Below are 26363 nucleotides of genomic sequence, written 5' to 3'. Positions count from 1 at the left end.
ATGTTGCCGATACCCACACACATACTGCACTTATAGATGTCAGGGGTATGATGTGGGTGTTAGCGGTGGATAATGCTTTCAAAAGTGGATCTGCAGGGTCTGTACGTAATGGTGGTCAATGTATGAGGTCCTATGATGTGTTACCCTGTTCATGTCTTTCAGGTGAGATGTATTAGAAGATGGAACCCACCATTTTCAGAAGCCGAGACCGCTGCAATCATTGATACCCTCAGACTGCAGCACTGGGTACTGTTGGGAAGGAGCTGCCAAAACCTGCAGGAATGCACTGTCTTGTGGGTAGAACTGGTAGCACCAGTCAATAATGTGGGCCACCAGGACAGGAGCTATGAACAGGTCTGACACCATGCCACAGACCTCATACACAATCCATGGCAAAGGGCTGCAGCTGTGGCCAGGGATTATTCTAGCACAGGTGGAGGGCCTGCTACTCAAGTACCACTCTCAGCCACTGAGGAGTTCCTTGCAAACCTTGGTTCATCCACCACCTAGATACAATGACTACATATGTCATGGAGGTGGGTAGCACAGATTCCACAGTGGAGGAGCATCTGGGTAAGGCCCCCAGTGGGCATCACATTAATATGGTAGCATTCATAGTAGCAGCCTTTGCATACCTGTATGCGTATGTAAGATCAGTCTGCATTTGTGGGTAGGGTTTTTTAATGCATACATGTACACACATATTGTGAATGTCAGCAATTTGGGTAGTATCACAGCTTGTAGTGTACATGCTCATAAATGCACATATTATGCTGTACCAATGCCACATATGTGTGCTGACATTACCTCTCCCCCATAACTACATAGGTACCTCTGGTTTTGCTGGGGAAAATCAACCTGAAGCTGATGAGTGTGGAACCGTCATGTTGTGGCTCACCAATATCCTAGGCATGTTAAGTGCAGTCAGTTTTCCATGCACACAACCTAGCCATATAACAATATGTGCATGTTCATTTGTGGTGGGGCTCACTGTAGTGCATCACACTGGTTATCACAGGAGCCTATTTGCAGGAGCTGTAACATATTTGCACATACATTTGTATAGGTATAGCCAATGTGCTATACAGGGGTACATTAGTATTGTGTACACGGGTGCACTGTGTGTTAGGTGAATGTCCATCACATACTCCCACTTCTCAAGTATCTCACAGGTGTATAGTGGTAGCAACATTAACTGGACTTTGATGTACTGCATGTTGTTGAAGACCTGTCAAGAGTGTGTCTGTTGTGGTCTGATTGTGTGTCATGCATGGCATCAGTCAGAAGGTGTGGTCTGTATAATGCCTTTGTGGCACCTCACCTGTATGTGTGTGTGTGTGTGTGTGTGTGTGTGTGTGTGTGTGCGTGTGTGTGTGTGTGTGTGTGTGTGTGTGCATGCGTGTGTGTGTGGATCAGCAAACATTATAGTGCAGGGACTAATTTATGTATGTTGTCTTCCCCTCACAGGTGAACATGGGAGTTGGGTCTCTCCCCCCACAACCTGATGTCAGTATCTCATCAAACTCTGATGATGATGGTCACCATAGTGATGCACAGGTGGGTTGTTGAGGGCTGAATCTGTACCATTGGTTGACATCCCACCTTCACCACAATGTCCCCACACACTGTCAGTATGCCCACACATACCCATTCCCCAGCAGCCACAGACATTGGACAGTTAGAAGGTAGTGGCATCGAACAAGGTAGTGTGGTGACTATAGCATATGTGGCTGTAAACACTAGCCATAGTCAGAGATCTGGTGAGGTCCCACACACACATATTGACAGGGGTGCTCAAAGGAGGACTGCTGCCCATCCATCCCCTGTCAAAGGAGTCACAGCACGTGTCACCCAAAGCATGTTTCTTCCATCATGGAGGCACAGTCATGTTGTGAATGGTAGGCCAGATGGACACTCAGGGTCATGGATGCAACACTTCCTGGCATGCTTGACATCCTCCACGGCATTGGTGATGCTGTACATCATTTTGCTGATGTTTTGGACAGACGGTTTGGTGAGACATTGTCAATCCTTAACTGTGCAATATCTGTGCTTAAACATGTGATGGGAGTAGTGCGCTGGACATGTGGACATAAGTCAGCAACAACATCAGCTGACAGCCCATGTGGCCATGCACATTCACACTCCTGTAGTGGCAGTACCACCAGCACTACTGAAGGGAGGGTGCTGTCCACACCACAACATAGCAGGCCATGGGCACATGGTCTTGGCTGGTCCCATGAGGGACATGGACCCAGCAGACAGTGGTCACCATCAGAAAGTACTACTGCATCTGACCTTGGGCATGGTGGTGCCAGTGATACTCCTGGCAGAACCAGTTCCCGTGTCCATGGCCAGAGACAGTGAACTGTACATCCTGCCATGTCCGGTCCATGGCTGTCCAACATACCCTCATGTAAGACCAGCACATGGCTTGACTGTGTGCATACATAGCCTCACACATCACTATCACATGCAGGTCACCACCTAATAAAACACAGCTCCTCTCCATGGCCCAGCTGAATACCACCCCTCCAGACACGCACACATGATGCCAAGTGTATGGCCCAGCCTAGGCCTTTGGCAACCCCACATCACATCCTGTGCATGTGATGATACCTTTGCCACATCCCTGTTATCCATATCATCGATGCAGGGACATGTTAATATGTGTCTGATGCACAAGGTGAATATAGTACAGGTAATGCCAGTGTGTAGTGTGCTACTGTTATGTCATGTAAGGTGTTGTCTGCTGGCAATTGTCATGGGTACAAATTGAAGTGTATGCACCTTTGTGCCATGATGCTTTATTGCTGTTAATACTGCTGACTGACTGTTGTCTCACAGACCTTTTTCTGTTTCTGTTCTGTGTGTATAACCTGGGGAGCTGCTGCCATTACCAAAGTGAAGTATGGCAGAGTGAAAACAAAGAGACCTTTTCCTCACCAAGGTATGGCTGTATATGTTCATAGGTTCATAGGTAGATACTAGGCTATCGGCCCAAGGGCCTACATAAGCCTAGCCAACAAGGTTATTTTCCTGTGCCACTGTCAAGCAGAGACACAGAAGTGATCCCTGGGGTGTATTTCCTATTTCCCATCCACTCATCAAGATTTTTCTTGAAGAGTGCTAATGAAGAAATTTGCTTGACATAGATGGGTAGCCTGTTTCAGAGTATGGGAGGTGCATGTTTACCTAGGTGTGTATGCATGCAACAGTGTGTGAGGGACAATGGGGCAGGCAGTGTAACCTTGCATGCATACCCCTTGACACAGCCAGCGAGCATTAATACATGTCACCTGGATGTGCTGTAGGATCACAGTTTCATAGATACAGAAAAGGTTACTAGAGTACTGGCCCTGGGTACCTTACAAGCCTAGCCATTACTTTATCACCAACAGAATCATCAATCAGCACCTGTTGCCCCAGGCATTGCTGGGCACAGGTTGAACCCCAGGGACAGATGTTGTTTTTCCCATCCACTCAACCTTCACTCAGTTGATGAGGGTATATATGGTACTGTGTTTGACATGTTTGGGGAATGTAGTCTTGACACAGAGCAGCCACAGGAGCCAATCCTGACTCTCCAGCATGTATTTTTGCTATATCATACGCGATGCAGGCCTCTTGTGCTGGTAATGCATACAGAGTTATACTCTCATATATGGGGCAGCTGTTGAAGGGCTGAGCACAACATTGCCATCTAGGCATGCCAAAGACAGCTGTGGACAACCTAACCAATAACCAGTGGAGCAGTATTGATTACAGGCTGTCTGTGTGGAACAGGTGTTAAGGTCATAACTGGCTTTTGTGGATGTTAACATAGTCTTTACAGTTTCTGCAGTTGTCTGCATAGGTGCATATCAGACCAGCCATTCTGCTAATGTATTGTTGTACTGATTGAGGACTATTCAGAGGTAATGTCCACTATTTGTCTGGATATGGTCCTTTACCTATGTGGTGAATCACATACAAGCATTTTCTGACCACTGCCACTACTTGCTGCCTGAATGCAACTTTGTTGGCATCCTGAGTACCCAGGTCTGTCATCACAGTCTGTGTGTTTATGAGGTTGGTGCTGACATAGGAAATACAGGGGCCATGTCCTTGCTGCATGGTATGCTGACACTGTTGTCTGCATTCAGCTTGAGGCAAGGATGTTGGCACCATTCCATACCCACAGTATGGCCTGTTGTAGTGTGTTAACAGCAGTTTATGGCTCAATGACAGACTACACAATACTTACAGTTGACACAGCCTTAGGCAGTACATTCATATGTGGGTGGTGGCAGTTAGCATTCATGCCTATATACATGTGGGTCGTTGGGGGCAGCAGGTAGTCACAGGGTCTTCATATGTCTACATACAGTGCACACACATAGGGGACACAAATTGTGGTTTCCACCTTATCAAATGTGGACTGTGGGACTCGGACAGTTGGCAGGCATACCATACCCACAGCAAAGGCAACACACAGGACTTCCTTTGGTGTGCTACTACACCTTCTTTGTGTGGCATTACCTTACGCTATCTGTCATAACATTAAGGTGCTTCTGATGTGCAATAACTGCTCTATGCAATTACTAGACAACTTTATGAAATGTTTGTTGTCCTACACTCTCAGGACCACTGTATTGTTTCAGTTGTTGTCACAGGTCACACCTTGCCAAACATGGACTCCAACCTTCAGGGTGGTACAGATGGTGGCCATACCTCTAACCTCTACATATATCTGCAGAATGTCTTGTTGCTCGTCATATACTTTTTTTCCATTTGTCATAGCATTGTGGTTTGCTGGTAAATTGTTGGAAAAGCATGACAGACTAACATTACAGATTAATGATGGATATTGTCATGTCACAACAAATATACTTTGTAATGTGCATTAAAATGCACAACCTGTTCTGATATCTACCTTCCATGAATGTCACAGCAATATGTGAAGGTTGTGGTCAATGTTTGGGCTTTGCCCCACTTTTCCGTATGGCTTTAACCAGATGTCTTTATGTGTGGGTTTGAGAGGTATGCTGGTGGCTGTAACACAGTTAGACTGCTGCAAGGGGATATAGATACATACACACTCACACACACACACACACACACACATTCATGACCTGTCCTTGTTGACAGTATAACCACTACCTGCCTAGTTTTACATATGATACTGCTATATACATAACACAAGCACCACTGAGCTACTATAGTGTTGCAGTGTCTGCCACTACTATTCAGGTTGGTGACAATTGCAGGGTCTGTTAGGATTGCCAATGGGGGATTCATAGGCCCTTAACATGGTAGAGCCATCGCAAACACACACATACAGCTGCACGGGGGCATGCATTGACACACACATGCTCACAGAGTTGACACTTTTCAAATTATAATACCTACCTACTGTATCTTGCTATGTACAATACAGACTGACATGACTATTGCACATGCCACAGTGCCTTTGTGTTAGAAAATCTGTAACTGTGCTCCTAAGGTGGATGACATCTGTAGGGGCCCTGACTAGGCTGGAAATGGGGGAGTTAACAATGTGGAACAGGCACATAAAATGATAGAATGATCACATATGCACAGGCATGACAGCCACAGGGGATATGCATACAGAAACACATACACTCACACAGTTGTTAATAGTCAGATTAAAACATCTACCTATCTACGTGTATTTACTATAGTGCTAGATACATATTGCATGCACCACAGCGATTATATGCCAGGAATATAACACACAACCTCTTACACCAATTAATCTTGGGAATGCCTTCATGAATGGTGGGATAAATCACTCAAAATTAGGACTGTTCTCACAAATTTCTCTTACAAACCTAGACAAATGAGAGCGTAACAGATTTTGCATCAGCATGACATTTCAGACAGGTATGACATCTGAAGCTGACATATCTGCCACTACAGCAACTGTCACATATTTGCCAATGATTTGTCATAATACCCCATTGTTATGAGACAATTACCATATATATGTTGCAAACATCTGGACATTCTGCATACATCTGTACAGATGACTGGTATGGCCTGTAGAGTTTGACATGGTGCATCTAAGGTGGTTGACATCAGCAGGGCCTTTAAAGTAATGCCATGGGGAGGGGGTCAACAGGCCTTAAAATGCTATAGCCAAGACACACAGGGGATATGCTTTACACACAAACACATATACAGTAGTATAGTTGGTCGGATTGTGACTCAACACCTACCTATCTAGTTGTATGTACTATAGTGCATCTTAGTTATCGCATGTGCCACAGAGCTTATATGTCTAGCCACTCTCCAACAGTGGATCTAAGGTAGATGACATGAACATGGCCTGTAACATAACGCAATGGGGGGTTCACCAGGGTGGAAAAGGTCTCAAAATGGTATAACTAACACACAGGGGATATGGTTCTCACGCACACACACACTATCACAGTTGCCGGTATTGAGATTAGAACACCTAACTATATAGTTTTTGGTACTATAGTGCTACATAGTTATCACATGTGCCATGGAGCTCATATGCCTAAACTGTGTCCAAAGGTGCTTTTAAGGTGAATAACATCAACAAGCCTTGTAAAGTAGGGCAATGGGAAGTTTAGTGGGTGGAATAGGACTCATAATGCTATAACCTACAAACACACACAGTTGCCAATGCTGAGATTAGAATCCCTACCAACCAAATTGCATGAATTTTAGTGCTAAGCACTTATCCCATGCACCGCAGAGCTTACAGGACCAAAGAGTGTCCAAAGGTACTTCTAAGGTGAATGACATCAACAAGCCTTGTAAAGTAGGGCAATGGGAGGTTTACTGGGTGTAAACACCTCAAAATGCTTTAACATACACACACACACACACACACACACACACACACACACACACACACACACACACACACACACACACACACACACACAGGGAAGGGGATGTAAGATTACAACCCCTACCTCACTACTATTACACAATGGAGCTCACCTTCATGCTGGCACGGGCCAGTGGTTACAATTGGTGTGCAAATGTCTGCATCAAGACATCACTCTATGCCTTTCAAGGTGTCTGTCTCTCTATGCCTCTCTCTGTCTCTCTCTCTCTCTTGCTCTATATCTTTCTCTGTCTTTCTCTTCCTCCCCCTGTCACTGCCTGTGTATAATTGATATATTTGTATATGTTACCTATACATATATATATATATATATATATATATATATATATATACATCTATCACACTCAACAGATGCAGATATATCACATATGTGCCACCTCCAGATAGCTGCAGATAATGCTGTCTAATGGGGGTGGGGAGAGACAGTTAAGGTGTACATAGCTGTCTGCATCCAAAGACATGTCTGGACAACAGAGTTGTATAGTCAGATGTGGGTATAGACATGGGCTGTAATTCTCTAAGTGTTGGAGCATGCCCAGTATGACCTTCAATAGTAAGAGTTTGACTCCATTACAAAGCTAGCTCTACTCTGTTCCACAATTTTGTGTGCTACAGCTGATTGGCTGATGAACCTGTGTAAACAGTCCAGCACCTCAGTGATATACTGTGTGAGGAATCTCCTGGCTGTGTGCTATCCTTATTAACTGAGTCATATCCTGGTGTGGTACATAGTGCATTGGACTGAGCTGAGTTTTCCATAATATGTGTGGTATATTCTACATAGCACTGTGATTTCCTGGTATGTGAGTGGCAGACCAGTATAGAGTAATGTGAGGGAGCACTTACAGACATTTGTTTGCTGACTCCATGTACTATAGGAAATAAGTTAAAGCAGAAATTGTTCTACTGTGCACATTCTATGTTTGTGTGGCCAGTGATTCCCGTTCACCTAACATGTGTCTCTTACAGTTGCTGCTATGTATTTGTAGTTATGGTGTGAGTGGGGTAGAAGTCGTAACATTACACACAAAGTTACAGACTTCACACCCCTGACTGTATCTGTTTAGCAGGTTGTCCATCATTGTGCCCCAGACATCTGCTGTGGTCCTCAGATGGTTTGTGTTGCACTGTTATTATAAGACTACAGGTTGGCCATAGCTCTCAAACTCTTACAGACAGACATCTGGACAGTCCCATATATAAGGGTCAGACACAGGCCCAGACATGGGTGCAGGCTCTTAATATTGCTCTTCCAAATGTACACAGTTGGTAGAACAGTTTTACATTAGCTTGCATTTACTTATGGGTATGACATCTGCATCTCAATTGTCTGTGATTACTGTTTTCACATCAACCTTTATTAGGTTTGCCAATAGTTTGGCTGGAAAATGCAATGTTATGACAAACAGAACAGATATATGAGGCATACATATGGACATCCTGTGACACTCTGTCATTTCAGGGGTATTGATGGTGCCCACTGACTTGTTGTTAGTACTGACACAGTGACATGGCAGCCTTTATATCCTGGCACTTGACTGACTTGTCACAACCTGCTGCTCTACTAGGCACTGTGCAGGTTACTCAGACCTGTGTACTGTCCATATGTGTTGCCCCCCTGTCCCTCCATTGTCCAGCTCTCCTGCAGTAACAAATATTGAGTTCTGGACGGTGTGTACAACTCTGACCGTTGATGTAGCTGACATTCAAAACAATTGCAATAGCCAGTCTCAAACCATGGACCCTGACAACAACATTATAACACTTAGACCACTAAGCCACAACAGCCACCAGTCAACACTGTCTACTTGCTGACACTGTTAACCACAAACATACATAGCACATTGAGCCCTGCATATATAGAAATGGATGCTGCTATCACCTTACAGACATAAATTTTACTACAGTTCTATGTGTGTTGAGGGCATACCACTCAACTGTACACATCTTCACAGACTGTGCAGAAGTTTCGCTAATATTTTGGGTCCATTTTTCATAAACTTGTGGTTGCGTGGCAAATAATAGTGAAATCATTAAAAATTGAAGTTAGAAAGTAATGACAGACATTTGAGTTTCAGACTTCATGACCATCAGAGAATTCATGCTACAGCAACAGCTGTTATTTTATCAACTTTGTATGTTTGAAGAGCAATATTTATGACTTATCCCTGTTTTGGGGACCTTTTATGGCTTTGTACAGATTTCTTGCTGTAAGAGGTTTAGAGCTATGTATGGGACTCCAACACTGATGTTATTGCATTTGTCCTTTGACCCCACTGTTTGTAAGTCCCTCACATAGTGCAGTGGAGTTTGCTAGCTTAGGTCCTACTGCATATTGTGGGTCAGCCAGTATTTGGGTAAGAGTTTCTGTTGTCCCCCTGGTAACCCACTCCATTCACAGGCATACATGCAGTAATACCATACATATGCTACCACAGTATACTACCCCATTCATTTATTGCTAATAAGAGTGACTTACCTTGTGCCAGCAGCAGTTGAGAGGACAGTGCTTCAGGGCTGACTCTGTCAGATGCAGGCAGTACACAGCTTATATATGGTAAGGTATAGGTAGTGTGATGTGGCTGGCATCCATTTTACTGTGTGTATGTGAGTTGGAGTGAGGTGTCAGTCCCTGGACCCCTAGGATGTCAGTGTATGTGCTATGCATTGCCTCTTTGCAAAGGCCAGGGTGTAATGGGCACGCCTACATCTGCCTACAAGAACAGGCTGAGGGGGTTCCTTCTCCAAGTCCCACTGATCCTGTGGGGATCTTGGCAATGGTGCGGGTCTGCGTCCCCTTTCCCTGTAATGTTTCTGCTGCAGCTGTTTCGGCAGGATCATATTACGTAGCATAGCAGATACTATGAACATGTGTGCACATGTGGCTGGGAGTACTGCAGGGCTCCACCAGATATGTCAAGACAGCAGAACCATGACTTGAGCAGCCCAAACATATGCTCTATGATGTTCCTAGTTTGAGCATGTGCCTTATTATGATGTTCTTCAGTGGGTGTGTATGCATTTCTAATGGGTGTCATCATCCACAGTTCAAGTGCGTAAACAGCATCCCCCACTAGATGGCTGTATGTGATGTCCCCCCTGACAAATGGCTGGTACAGCTATGAGGCATGCCAGATGTGGGAGTCGTGATAACTGCCAAGGCTGCCAACACACACATTAATGATAACTCCCTGGGCATTGCACATGACCGGGCAGTTGATAGAGTGATACCCTTCGCGTTTGACGTAGACTCTACCCTTCTCACTAGTGGTGCTTTGATGTTCACATGAGTGCAGTCTATGGCACCCAGTACCTCTGGGTAGTGTGCTACATGGTGGAAGAGATGCATATTGGTGTTCCTCTCCTCAGGGGTGTTGGGAAAATAAATGTGCTCATTGGCATGTGTTAGCATGACATCCAGGAACTGGTGGAGTACACTGGATGCAGATGCCTATGAAATCCCCAAGCTGTCCCCAGTAGGTCTTTGGAAATTACCTGTACTAGTATTCTTAAGGCTACACATACCTTTGTTTCAATTGGGATGGGTTCCCATCTGTTGGCTCTGGATCTGAGGTGAGGGTGGCAGAGCTCGGTGAGTTGCTGTAGTATGTCCTTGTCCACCCTGTAGCACACTACTATCTCCAGCTCATGTAGCCAATGAAAGGTTACCCTGGGTCTGAACACTCTTCTCCTCCTCCATCTGGGCTGGTTATCAGCATCATCCTCATCACTGCCCTCAGCCTGTAGCATGTAGAGATGTAGCAAAGCAGCAGCAGCCCCTATCAGTTTATCAGTTAAAATTCCCAAGTGTGCACTTGAATGGTGCAAAGTATGTGGGAAAAATTAGATTGAAGGGTGTCTGCATACTTCATAGTGGTGTATTGCAGACACAGCCTGTGTGATTGTCTGACAATGATACATTCCACCTGACAGCTACATTATTGAGGGGTTTGAATGGGCCACTGTGAATGGCAGAGGCCTTATTAGTCATTTATAGTTGATTCCCCTTTTCTCAGCTATTTCCTTTTATATTTATGTTTTTATTTTCAATTTCCTCCACTTCTAAGCCCCATGGAGCACCAGACAAACCCGTGGAGCTAGTGTAAACATTGCTGAGCAGAAATGGCCCTCCTCTTTACATCAGCATACTCAGCTTTTCTTTAACCAGCTAAGCACCGCTTAGCAGCCTTAGACATACCTCCCTGCTTAGCTGTGCTTAGCTGGGTGCAAACAGGAGCCGCTGAGCTCCAATGTGCTAACACAAACTATGACACATCTCCTTTTCATGCCAGCTGGCTCTTCTGCCTACACTATCACATTGTAGCCCTTACATGGTTAGATATCTGCGGACACGGTGGCTCATTTTGTTATTCAATAAACTTAATTAATTTGTATACACCTAATTGCATATACCCTAGTTACTGCACTACACCAGAGCCAGCAACCACTATAACCTGCCATTGTATGACTCTGCCTACTATCCAGTATAATGGAAAACTTCAATAAACCTTTATATCTCATATTTTACTATTTTAATTTTTATTTTATGATCTATTATGTTTGTGCATCTCTGCCCACCTCTTAAACACGTCATATGTGTTAAAAAATAATTTTTCATCAATTGCATCACTTTTAAATGTCAGTGCCACAGTTTTGGCCATTGGCATGCCTACTGCACCTAATACATGCTTTTATTTGAGTTGTCACAGCCCTTTTTTATTTTTACATTCCAGTATATGGTTAGTAACCACATACGTTTTTCCTGCAGACACGGCTCCTACACAGATGCCTGTCTGCTTCCTGGATCACAGATTCACCTAATTTGCACGATTTTCACCAGCAAATGAGGTGATTTGCATTATGCCATCCCCTCCATAATGGAACAGTGCTGAGAGGCTCGTGCATTCCCCAGCCTTTTTTCCTGGATCACTCGGCCTCCTGATTTCGTGTTTGGTCTGCAGCAGTATTTCTACACGGAGAATCGCTCTATGTATTTATTTATTTATTCACATTTGGTAACCGGGTAATGTCCGACTGGGCAAAAGCATAGCCTGTTTTCAGTGGAGAACTGGGAAAAAATGCTCCCAAGTAAAGTTACAATATTTATAGTAAAACATGCTTGTTACAGTACATAATGATTACTAAGAAATTTACATACTTACATAGTACAGTATAGACAAGTTAATAACCGATAAATTCAATCAAAAATCAGAAAATCAACCAAAATCAAGTATGAGTCAAAGGGTTTATTATGTAGGGTTCATTGAAATATCCTTCACACCCTCCCTTTACATTAGAATACTTAGTGTAAAATTATCCCAATACTGCAGGGTCTGTGCTACAAGGCTCTACTCCTACAAGTTTACTGAGAATTTTGCCATTGTAAAATTGTCACTGTAAACATATTTATCATAAAGAACACTCCCATCTATTAATTTTAATGAGTCAAATACACATCTGCTGCATGACTGAAAGTGTTCACAAAATAATATGTGCACTCTATAGACCTCATACTACATTGGTTACTATCTCTTTCTTACTGGCTATAACCTGATTCCTAATATTTATAATGTAGCCTTAGGATACAAAGCCACCTACACTCCATTCTGCTTCACTTTCTGATTCTATCACAATGATTACCTACTTACGTCTACTCTAATATTATACTTCCTACACACGTTTCACTTGTGACTTTTATTCAAAAATCCACCCCAAATGACCTTATTCATACACTTCTGTTTCTTGTTTTCCACTTCCCTATCTCCATTTAACTTTTAGACCCATTTCCAAATAACTTTCACCTTCCCATACTGCTTTGCACTATATCCATTCATAATCACAACCCTCCCTAATAGTACTTATCTATTCCACATTGCATCTTTCTTATTTTCACTACATCATTATACTCCAGCCTTTCATAATCCTCTATCCCTTACACTTCAGAGAAGATACCAGGACAACCTAATGCTCTTCATTAATAGAAAATACTTCTCTCCTTACTTAACCTGTCCCAGCTTTCAGAATCCACCATCACTGAATCTTCTACCGCCCTGCAACTTCTTGTTTCCTTCTTCATTGCTACTTCCCCAATACCTGACATCTATTAAAAACAGATTCCTGTACAGAATTATCCTGCTCTTCAGCTTATCCTCTACTTTTCTCATCCTACTGTGCCATCTTTGATCCTACCATAACACAATAATACATCTCAGCATCCTCCAGCTCTATCCAAACCACCTATCCATATTCCTTATTTACATTCTCCACCCATTACACCAAACCTATTTAATATTGCCCCTCACCTTTATTTCAAGTATAGACTGATTAACTACACTTCAACTCAAACCAAAACAAAATTAAATGGAAGAATCCTCTCCAAAAAACAAGTATGCTTAATTCCCTAATATACTAAAATCCTTCTAGGAGGAAATATACACCCTAACTCTGCCCCCCATCACAATTAACTTAAAGATAATTCTCTCCGACACTCTTCTCTAACCCAACAGCCATTCCCCAACCCTGGTGATCTTATTTTTCCAGCAATAAATGTTAGAAGCATAAGAAATAAAACTGCTAAACTACATGCCTGGATTACTCACCATAAGCATGAAATTCTCACTGTAACTGAAACTTGGCTTAAACCCAGCATAAACAATTCCAAAGTTATGGTAATAATATCATCTGTAAAGACAGTATAAAGAGGAAATATGGTATAATTGCTTTAATATTTCCCAGCACCTACCTCATTTCCCCTTATAGCAATCCAATACCAAAATTCAGTTCAGCAGAGCTTATTACTGCTTTCCTCAAATTAAACAATTACAAACAAATATGTATTAGTGTCCTTTACATCCCTCCTGGTGATAATACAGCTATACTGGAAGATATCCAACATTGGATATCCATAACATTTCCACAAGAAAAAAATACTGCAAGTTGTTGTGAATGTCAGTTTGTTGGACATAAACTCTTAATTCCTCTATATCTAGCATGAACCTACATGGTTTTACACAACTAATTAATAGCCCCACACATTATAGCAAGACATCACATTCCCTATTAGCCTGGATCCCAGTATCAGACCCTACTAAATACACCACCACAGGTACAATGTCAGACTCTCAAAGTGATCATCTCCTAGTCTATATGACCAGAAATTTCATACATCCAGTTAAACAGCATATTTATAAAACAACATGCGACCTTTCCAAGTTTAACCCAGAAATGTTGATTACTAACCTATCATCTATTAACTGGAACTTCCTAAGAATCCTCTCCTTAGATGCTGCTGCAAATGAATTCAATAAAACTTCCCTGAATATCTTACATAGCCTTGTACCTCTTATAAGGAAGAGACTAAAAATAAATAATGCAATTTGGCTATTGAAAAAGAGTAAAATGCTAATGCAGGATAGAAAAAACCTGGAAAGAAAAACCATGGAAAGAATGATAAAAATATAAAACACCTAACTATTCTGAAAACTTTAGAACGCTTTGCAACCATACTAAAAAGCAAGTAAATGAAGACAAAAACTAAACAATAATAACTTTCAGAATAATACTAAACACAGCCCCAAAAGATTTTTGACATACATTAAAGAAATCTTACATCCTGACCAAAAATTCAACCCAAACCCCTCTCTCTACACTCACCAGTGAAACTGCAATACAGTTCAAATTTTATAGATAGTACAGCATCTCTAACCAAGGATTCCTCAACATCTAATCCCAACCCTGCCTAACAGCCACATATCACCACATCCACTTTCACCTTCAAACCTGTGCCCACATTCTATATAAAACTACTTTTGCACAAACTTAAACTATACAGTACTCCAGCTGATGACCTTCCAAGTGAGTACCTAAAAACAGTAGCCAACAGCATAATCTATCCTGTCTCAATCCTTATATATAGGTCAGTACAGGAATTCCATATTTCCTCTCTGTGGTAAAAGTCATGCATTATCCCTTTGCACAAAGGAGGAAATTCAACAAACATTAATAACTTTAGAACAAAACCAAAGGTACAACTGGTGAGATAGCCAGGAAACTAAAAGAGAAACCAACAGTTTAGCGCTTTCATCCACAATTTTAATATGTGAACTTCTTCAGAAACAAATACACATTAAACCCAGTTCCTTAAATATACAACAATACAGGAAATGACATCAAATTCATTGTTAATTGTTAATTAACATAAAATACATTCCAATAAAGTCAAAATCAAATGCAAAAATCAAATAATAAACTCAACCAAATAAATTCAATGAAATGAAATAAAATGATGACATAAATATAAAAATGTTTCCTGTAATAAAAATGTTAAAAGGCAAACTACAAACCTATCTATATATTAAAAAAACACTTTAAATTGATAGACTCATTCAAGCCAGGGAACTTACCAGCCCCTAACACAAGTTGCCACAATGATTCCTTACACTCCAAAACATTGTTTAAATCCCCACCATACTCACTAGTGTGAATCTTTTCCAACACTGAGAACTCAAATTTCTTAAAATCCCTACAAACTGTTGCATGTTTGGCCAAAGAATTGAACTTGTCTTTATTTTTTATGGCTAAATTGTGTTCATAAATTCTCTTTTTCAAAGCCCTTTTGGTTTTACCTACATAATAATGTTCACATGATACACAATTATCAATGTAAACTACATATTCTGAATTACAATTGTAATAACCTTTAGCCCAGATAGTGTAGTTCAAAAATCTAATAAATACAGAAGTACTATTACTAACAAATCTACACTGTCTGCAATTGTTACATGCATATGTACCCCTCTTGATGCTGACAGCTCTAATGTTGTCCTGATGTTTGTTGTGGTCCGCGTCAAGCATGGACTTTAAATAAATTACCCTTTTGTAGATGAATGTGGGTTTAACCCCCAGGGTATCAGCCAGTTCTTTGTTGCCCAACACCACCTTCCAATTGTTAATAATTATGTCTTTAATTAGCCACATTTCGATAACAATGGGTAAAGGGAAGGCAATGTTGAAAGTATTATAAATATCAGAAATAGTGGAACTAGAACTTATACCAATTTGACCAGACAAAAGAATTGATTTGGCAACACCCTTATATATAGGGTCTATATCAGAACATCGAAGTATTAAAATTTCGAATGTTCTGATATCGAACACTATTCAGCGAATGCTAAGAAAAGTGAAGCTGCAGAACAGCAAATTCTTTCCTCGGGAAAGAATTTGGTTGGCCGTTTCTGTGGCTTCACTATTCTTAGTGCTGAGCTGGAAAGTTATGGGTTGGGTTCAGGTAAGTGTGTGATTGTTTGTACGTTAGGCTTAGGGGCGGGTTAAGTAAGTTAGGGTTAGGGCGCGGGTTAAGCGTGTGTGCGATAGTGACAGACTTTAGGGTTAGGGGCGATTTAAATGAGTTAGGGTTAGGGCACGGGTTAGGTGAGTGTGCATTAGTGACGGACCTTAGGATTAGGGTTTGGGTTAAGGTAAGTGGGTAGATAGTATTGTATGTTTAGTTTAGTGTAGCGTTAGATGTAGGAATTTAAGTGTATGTGTGTGGTTGCTGTTTGTTTGATGTGCTTGTGTTGTGTGTGTGTGTTTTGGAGCAGCAAATTATTTCCATGGGAAAGAATTTGCTGCTCTGAATGTTCGATATTTTCATGTTTAAATATTTTGGGGCTGATGAAATAGCGTTCACTATTTTCATCTTTCGATAACGTGATATAAACACTATATATATATATATATATATATATATATATATATATATATATATATATATATATATATATATATATTCTTATTCTTCTTTCGGCTGCTCCCATTAGTGGTCACCACAGCAGATCAACTGTTTCCATTTCTTCCTGTCCTCTGCATCTTACTCTGTTACACCAACCGCCTGCATGTCCTCTCTCATCACATCCATAAACCTTATCTTAGGCCTTCCTCTTTTCCTGTTATCTGGCAGCTTCATCCTTAGCATCTTTTTCCCAATATACTCTGCATCCCTGCTCAGCACATGTCCAAACCAATGTAAGCTTGCCTCTCTGACTTTGTCTCCAAACCATATATACATACATACATGTGTGTATACAGCATCTGAAGTGTTCAAATCTGTGTGTATAACATGGACCATAGCTATCACACATCCTGCCCCCTCCAAACAATATGAACATAACATATGAAGAGTATATGCCAATACACTATTACAAATATGTCATACGGACATGAGCCAAATAGGGTTAGTCACCAACATAACTAGAATGACTGCAAATATACATGACTGAAATACACAGACATCCTCTATTTAGCAAACCTTTATTACATTCCAGTGTATGGCCAAAAGGATTCAAGGACTAACATTACCTGCATGCAACACAGGAAGCATTTAACAGTGCCTTAATGAATCAGCCTGCAATTACCATAGTATTAGTCCACTAAGGGATAGGTGTTCACATAGGGAAAGAACCCACACACACATATAGAATATGTATAAAAGCAGTGTCTACACACTTGCATCTGCTATGTACACCCACCAACATCTCCCCCACACCAAAACTAATTACACCAATACATACTGTCATACCATTACCAATTATTCACCTACTGTACGTCATCTGCTGAAACCTTGACATACCTGGACAGAGTCACACTAACATGGCCCTGTGTGAAATAGTTGCTGTTATACAATGGAACAGCTGCTGATGTGACAGGGTGTGTTTGAATGAAACATGTTTCAGAGGGTTGAAAAGTAATTACACCAGGATGTGTTACCAGTTACTGATTATCAGCACAGTATGATACACATTAACACCAAAATAAAGATGTCTGGTGAGCACACTGTAAACCCCCTAACATGATATGCATAGCCATACAATCTTGAGCTGGTCAAACAACTTGGCCAGACTGAAACATATGCAGAAGTATTAGGTACAGACAAACCCTGCACAAGTAGCAATGTTCAGAAATATAACAGCAGTACTCACATGTAGACCAAAACTTCTAGACATTACACACAACATATTTGAGTTTGTCTCCATACAGCTGTTGCAATAGATTTCAGACCACACTTCCTCACAAGTAAGGCAAAAGGACAACGCCCAATCGGAGTACTCAATTATACTCCACTGTTGCCATGGTATTGGCTAACGGAGTAGCTACACAGCTGATGTGCATGTAATTAACTACTTTGGAACACCAATTGGTGATCAGGATAGCACATGGTGCTGATCTCCAAATATAAAAGGATGGCATGTCACACATTCAAACCATCTGTATATACCTGCAGAACATTACAAAATACCCCAAAAAGAAATAAAACAAAGACCGAAATAAACAAAATACCACTCAATAACACCTCCAGTTATCAATAAGGTATGTATAAATTGTAGTATGTCTGTGTATGTAGTACCTGTCCTGTAATAATTACAGTGTAATCAATGCATATAGTGGAAATAGCTATCTTGTAGTAATGTATTGTTGAGCAGTAGTTATGCCTGTAGCATTCTATGTGTGTATTGCTGTAGGTCACAAGGCAAACACCTCATACACCACAAGGGATGATATATTTCGGCTTGGAATTCATTATTTTTTTTCCAGACACTTTCTGTGTCTGGGTTGGTCCAACAAGTATGTACTATAACAGGAGATAGTATATGTTGATATATTGTAACAGTAGATATATGTATGGGTGTATTAATGAGATGAACATGTCAAAGGTGAGTTTATTTTGCAAATATGATTTGCATTGTGGGATAATGTGCCAATAACTGTGTAATGTACAGTATACTAGGCAGATCTGTCCGATCTGTATTCCATCTTACATAGCATTTGTGTTATGTTATGCAAGCAATAACAGCTGTGCATGTGTACATGTTATGTAAATGTGTTGTGACCCTTGTTACAGTGCTGGGACAAATAGCTATGTGCACACCTACATAGAGTGGATATTGAGAGTAGAGACTCACTGGTTGAACATTCATGTTTGTGTAGCTTAACCTCTCATTGCCAACCTAACAGTTGCTTCGAAATACTGTATGTAAGGTTGCGCACAGTACTGCTAATGAAACAGGTTGCATATCATGTTTAACTCCAGTGTAGCATCTGCAGTAGGAGTGTAAGATGTAGGAGACTGCTGCTCATGTGTAATAGCTGCTTCACAGGTAATGGCTTACACTATCTGATTATATCCTGCTCATGTTGATAGTGGCAGCAGAGTCTATTGGTACTTGACTCTGTTTGGGGAGTGGCTGTTCTTGTCCAACAGACCTCATGGTTCTGGTGGATATGTGTGTATATACCCAGAAAAGGATACAGACCTGTTGACACTTGCATCATCTGTAATCAACTATCAGGATGTGATGTGCTCCACAGATGAGGATTGCTGCTAAAGTTAGCTACTATGTTTCTGTAATAGCCAGTGTTTACACGTCCATAACTCAAATATGTACTTGTGAGCATCACCGTCTAAAACATCTTCATAAGCAATAAGCAAACTAAATACAGTACTTGGTATTTGTAGTACTGAATGCTTATACAGGCATGCCCACTAGTCAACTACTGGTGTTTAGTAATGTCAGCTTTGTGTATGTGGTCATCCTGGAGGAATGTAATCTCTATGCCATGTACACTGCCAAACCCACTTAACACCACCCCCCCACACATTGTCTGGGATGCAGCTACAGAGGCAAGCTGGAAGACAGTCCAGTCTACAGCCATGACTGGACTGGACAGTCATGTGGTGTAGGTTAACACATGCATCTCTTCTCCACATTCAACACATATCCTTACCAGAACACAGTAAGGACACCCACACATACCACCAGAAAGCATACACATTCACAGAGGCTTCCAAGTATCTGGCCAAGCAAGGGACCCCCCAAGCCGGAATAGTCAGACAACAAAGTACAAAAACTGCATGACATAGGTTGCAAAACTGCGCCACTCCTCAGAACACATGGCCAGAAACATGCCCAACAGTACTCATATGTGAATGCAAAGTCCAGCACTATGTCACACACCAAGCTATATGAGGGCAAACATACTGTCAGCTGCCTTTCTGCCACATACCCATACACTCAGACCACCTTTCAAACTGTACACATGGCTCTGGCATATTCCATGTTGTTGTGCAGGACCTGGGATGCCGTAGCCTGGACTGCATGGAAACACACATGTAGGGAATGTCAGGTCTTGTAGCCCATGCAGGTATGTCCCAAGGCCTGGGTAGCAGTCTGTCATTGCCCAGAATGATACTGCAGTACAGGGACAAAAGGACAGTATTCCCCAATTGTCTAATGTACTGGTGTAATCCAAAGGGTATCCAGTATCTCTCTGCCTGGGATAACATGGTTGACAGACCATGATGCTTTCCCAGACATGGCCTGCACCTGTCACCCCTGGGAATTTGGATACTGACTACGGCTCACACTTCTCCTATAGTGCCTTCATCATGCAAGGTTCAAGTGACAATCCCACTGCTGTAACAGGGACAGCCAAGCAATAAACTGCATGTCTAGCTACTCAATAATATATTTTGGAAACTCAATATGGACTTACATAAATCAATCCTTAACATGCATAACATATCTATGCAGTGACTGAGATATGGTTCAAGGCTCCAGAGAGCACCCATGCATGATCATGTTATAACACATACCTCACCTCTTGGCCATTATCCTTTAGTGGAACACACAGGCCACAGGTGTGTCCATATTTCTGAAGGATATGTACACCCCCATGCTAGTTGCACTTGCATAACTTCAGATGCATTATGCTGAGAATCTACCTCTGTGCCAAAGTGGAAGCCAAATTGCACCTTGCTACAGATCACCCACCATGCCTCTGAATTACCAACTGTTATATTGTGCTGTAACAGGGAATGATAGGTTTGAGACAGAAAACCATAATAATTGCTACTCTCAACTATCCCACTATTAACTGGGGAAGACTCCTCATGTACCAACGCCTGTGCTCAATGCATGTTTGATTTCATCACCACAATGACCTGGATCACCATAGTCACACAAACAGGGCTAACAGTATGCTACACATAGGCAGTCTCCAAAGCCAATGTTCTTAAGGCAGAAGTGGTGAATGGCATGGCACCCATGCAGATGGACAATGCATGTGCAAATGTTGAATCCTACACAAATGCTCTTTAAGCACTCACATTAGTGCAGTGATTGTGTTATTGAAACAGAACCAAGATTCAACCAGACACAAACAAGAAGGCAAACTGGTGGTACCCTAAACTGTACCACAGAAGGTAGAAACTGCTGCAAGAGTTAACACACATATGGAGGTGATCCCTGGTCAGCCTCAGCAAGATTTAGATACACCATATAAGACCACACAAAGCGACTGGGAAACTAATCTGTCACATATTATGAGGCCAACCACAAAGCATTCTATAGCTGTGTCATGAATTGTAATGGCAACAACATCTGCCCTGCTTCACAGCACTATGGCATGAGAAGTACTGCACCTACAGGAATAGCACTTGTTCATCCAGATAGGGTCTGTGATAACTTAAACCCACTCTCACCCCCCCAACAGGTACATATATTTATATATCCATTTACACTACAGAGTCCATGTAATAACAACTATGCAGGTACAAGCTGCACTCTCTAAAGCCAGACATGCAGCTTGCATGGGACCTGTCAACATCACAGGGTGTGTTTTACACAAACGCCAGAACAATTAGCTCTCCACCTACACATCATGTTCAATCATAGCTGCATGTCAGGCTGTGTACACACTGAATGGTGCACAGCAGCAGTTATCACACCCCACAAAGGGGGAGACACCACTGATAATGGGAAATAGTGCACTACTACTTTGCTGAGTCTGGTCTATAAGGCCATGAACCTTGATCAACGTATTTGATGTAGTCAGTACAGATGTAGATAACAGTAAGGTTGATTCACACAGCATATCTCGACCTTGCCAGGTCTTAGGACACCATCACCCATACTGGGTTCCAGCTACACTCAGTAAACTAGGTGTATATACCTATGTCACATGATTAGTTGGCAACTGGACTGCTGGCAGAACCAACACTACAGAAGTGTCTGACTAATACACGCTCAGCAAACCGGTGCAAACTACAGTAATACAGGGTTCAGTCCTGGTACTCCCCCTCTTTGTTATCTAAATCTATACCACACAGACTAAGACAGAAAGTATCCACCTATTGAAGTTTGCAAATTACTATGAACTAGGAACGATAGTTGATTCAATGAGTGCTGTGGGCAACATACAGAAGAGCCTTTGTAGGTCGGATGTGTGGTGTCTGTCGTATGGCCATAATCTCACTGTATTGTCATCCCCTATGTTAAAAACCCTGTACCCATGAACTACCACCTAGGCAGCGGGCAGCATAATGGAAACTGTGTGTGTATGGGATCCAGATGGACAGTAGTCTTTCCTTTGATAGTCACTTCACCACACCAGTCAGGTAGTCGTAAGTGACACCCCTATTCATGACAGGGTGCCATCCATGAATGTAGAGATCATTGCTCACCCATACTCAACACTCAATTGACCCATAATAGTTTACATATTCCCTGTAAGTGTTATTATCCCTGTTCAGATGGCCTACACCGGCCTTCCCAAACCCTAGCTCCACTATGTAGCATGATGCCTGCCCTGAATAAAGCCATGTCCAACCCAGAGATGTTGGACATGCTACACTTACTCATCCTGATTTCAAATAAACACATATGTCATGGACATCCACCTGTCTAGTACAAGGATCATATCATGCCTGACAGATCCCTGTCCCATACACTTTACATACTCCTGCCATACTATGCATCTCTGTCCAGCATAGCTGCATATGGCCCCTCTTTGAGACATGGTGTGATGACCGTATGGCAAATATATCAGTAAACCTGTGGATCAGTTCTGTGGCACAGCTCGAACTGGCCACTGAAAGTTATCTGTCTGCTGGCTACAGCTAGGTAACCTTTCAGCTTATGCTCATACATGGCCCAAGGCATATAGCCTACTAGTTCACTATGACCACACATGCTATAGTTGATATCCAACCCTGCAAATACCATCAAGCTAGCCATTGTCCAATGTGTTTTACATGTGCAACACAGGTAATACATGACAGGATGCTATACTGCTGTACAGTGCCATGTAGATGTATATGGCAAAACATATACATGTACAACTTGCTGTGAGCAAGTCTGCAGGGTCACAGGTCATGTCCCTTGAGGCTGTGTATGACTATATATGTGGCATATACACAGCATTAAGGTCTCTTGCATTATTGTCAACACATCTAGGTATGTGCTAATAGGTAAAGACAGCAGTACAGGCAAGCAGACATGCCCACATCAAGAGAACATCCACATGGAGTATGAGCAATGTCATCACTTGACACACACATATGTGGGGATAACATGAAATTACCAGTAAGTGTCAAATGTGTGTGAGTTAAACATGTCAGTGGTGTTAGTGTCATGCAGATTTGCAAAGCCATATTTGTAGTAATGATACATGCGATACACATGTATGGGCAGCTGTATGTCTGTACTTCTCTGTGAGTTACTGTGACCTGTCACCATCATAATGTCTGCCAGGTATGCCATGTGCCAGGCTGCCACCATACAGCTGCATGGAGGATGAGGTCCTCATTCCATACCACCTTGACAACCATGAGACACTTTTCAGACATGTGCCACAGGATGCACAGCACCAGGATGCCCAGTGGGAGGAACTTCGCAGGATGGTAAATGATGTTGGCGGCCACATTCGCACCTATCAGCAGGTGTGCCGACACTGCACCGATTTAATTAGATGGACAAAACAGCATGCAAATGCAATCACCAGGGAACAAGTTGCAACAGGTTGGGGGCCACTCACCCAGCCCCCACTCACACATACTGAGGAGCACCTGGCCAACCTGGGGACACCTGCAGAACTCCATCCACAAGCTTCAGCTGGTATTGTGGAGGTGGGTGTCTCACAACCACTAAGCCAGGGGTTGGCTGGTAAGTCACTACTGCACATATAACACAGGTATATTTAATATAGATACATGTGTTACTGTACAATATTAAACTTAACATCATATGCAAGGCATGTATGTACACAAGCCACATACTATAGTTTGCTACTCTATGTATGCACAGATGTGCATACTGCATAGCATAGTCTATTGTATTGGCTTATGTGCCAACATGCACATTGCACCCTGCAGCTATCACACAAGTGTGGATGATGATCATACTGCTCTGACACTCCTATTTAGGTACCTCTGGCATTTCTCAGTGGAAGTAGTCTGTTGCTGGAGAGTTTGTTTTACTTATCAGGCTTGATAATGCACAGATCATATTAGATGCATGCTATCTGCCATGTGGCCATTTAACACATGTACACATAATGTATGGTGATCCTGTTAATATATACAGGTCAGACCTGCAATGCATCACAGTGGTTATCCATGTGGAATATTTAAAGACCTTATGAAACACCTACACTAAACCTTACAAACTGTCATTGCCAGATGTGTGGACAGCTGTAAATACAATGGTGGAGGTGTGGTACACTGTAGGGACGTGTACTACATATCAGCATTACACATGTAGGGAATAGAAGCAGTACTATACAGAGAACATATGTGTGCACACACTCTGTATGTGTTAGAGCTTGATTATGACAAACCGACAGGAGTCTCCCGTGTGGAGTATACCCCTGCTATGAATGTCACACAATGACTTCAGCTATCTGACATGTTCATGACATTTTGTGGGCTGACTGCAACACTGGTTAACTATCCTGTAAAATATGATATCCCACATCCCAAACAGACCACCCTTTGTCTGCATAAACCTGTCCTCAGTAGAGCATATGACATCTATGGGTGTATGTCATATGGGACAACACTGACATATGAAATAGATGCCCATCCCAACCATTGAACAAATCATGTTTACACATGGCCATGTAGGATAGCCAGAGACATGAAGAAGCACACACAGTAGAAGAGATGTACATGTGTGTACACCCTGTTGTACATTGGCTCGACACAATGCAACTATGGCCTTTGTGTAATGATTATATTTCGGATGTGACACAATAAACATCATACAGGGCTGTGCATACCTTGTGCAGGCATGACATCAAAGCACCACAAACATGTCTTGAACATTTTGAGTGTGTCATGACATGAAAGCTTTAACCTATACAGTATCTAAATACATATATGTGTTGCACAACATACACATACAACCACAGCAGGCCACAGTTACAGTAAATTCACCTTGCTGGTGTCAGACATTACTGTCATGGTTGCTCCTCATGTGTGTGAGATACACAGATGGCATATGAAACATGGCGTATTGCAAAGTTACCCATGTCTGGGCATAGTTGCCAGGCATCTGCAGTATGATTACAGCTGTGCAGGGGTGCCATCTGTATACCCTTCAGTGACCTGTGTCACACATTCCACGTTAGGGTTTAGTGTGTATACACCTCAGTGACATGGGCCACATTCCACATTAGATATGTATTGTATCTGAACACAGTCATGGCTATGAATCGTGTCTGTAACTCACACTGCATAGCAATAGTGAAGCCACATGATGCCCTGCAATAGCTATGCACATCAGCTCAATGTGTAGTATGTCACTGTATATCTGTAGGGTGGATTAACAACATTGCATCAGCTGAAGGTCTTTGCTAATATAACATGCCCCTGCATTGGGACACCAGTACCTCACTGAATATTTGAAAGGACACCATTGTGTTAAACATGTATGCATGTCAGTCATCACTTCAGCAGAAGACATGTCATACTACATGTGATTGGCAAGGTCATATGCCACATATCAGGCTAGTGTACTGTTAACCTGTGCTGGTCTGTGGCACCATTTCAAAGTAGGCACAGCCATGTCAAACATGTGTGTACAGCCATATGCACATTGTCTGTAGACTCAGCTCAGAGGTAAATAGAATAATGTTGAACAGACATGAACTGTTTATGGGGAGATATGCAAGCTAAGGGTCTGGCAAACATAGTATTCACTCAGCATACCCTTCTGCTCATGTCCTCCTCACACATAGGGGCAGTGGCCAACACAAAGCATCGCAGGCAAATGTACCCAGGCCAGCGATGGTCTGTTATGATGTGGGGTATGGTGCACAAAACATGGCAGTGCGGTGCAATAGTGCATAGTGCATGCATTGTGTTGCAGGTTTGGGGCATAACCTACTAACAAATTGTGTAGCACAGGGATGTATGCTAACTACTACTATAATTGTGTAAACTGCATGCCTTCTGCCATAACACATGCATGCTGTTGTGTGCAACTCAGGGATGTATGATAACTACCACTATAATTGTCTAAGCTGAATGCCTTCTGCCATAACACATGCATGTTGCATGCCGTTGTGTGCCATATCATGCATCTGTCTGTGTCTGTCTGTGTCTGTCTGTGTGTCTGCCTGTGTGTCTGTCTCTGTGTGTCTG

This window comes from Protopterus annectens, chromosome 7.part0, assembly GCF_019279795.1.
Source record: "Protopterus annectens isolate FY-2018-M chromosome 7.part0, PAN1.0, whole genome shotgun sequence".
Taxonomy (NCBI): Eukaryota; Metazoa; Chordata; order Ceratodontiformes; family Protopteridae; genus Protopterus; species Protopterus annectens.
The sequence above is the reverse complement of the archived record's forward strand: the minus strand, read 5'-3'. Positions refer to the sequence as shown.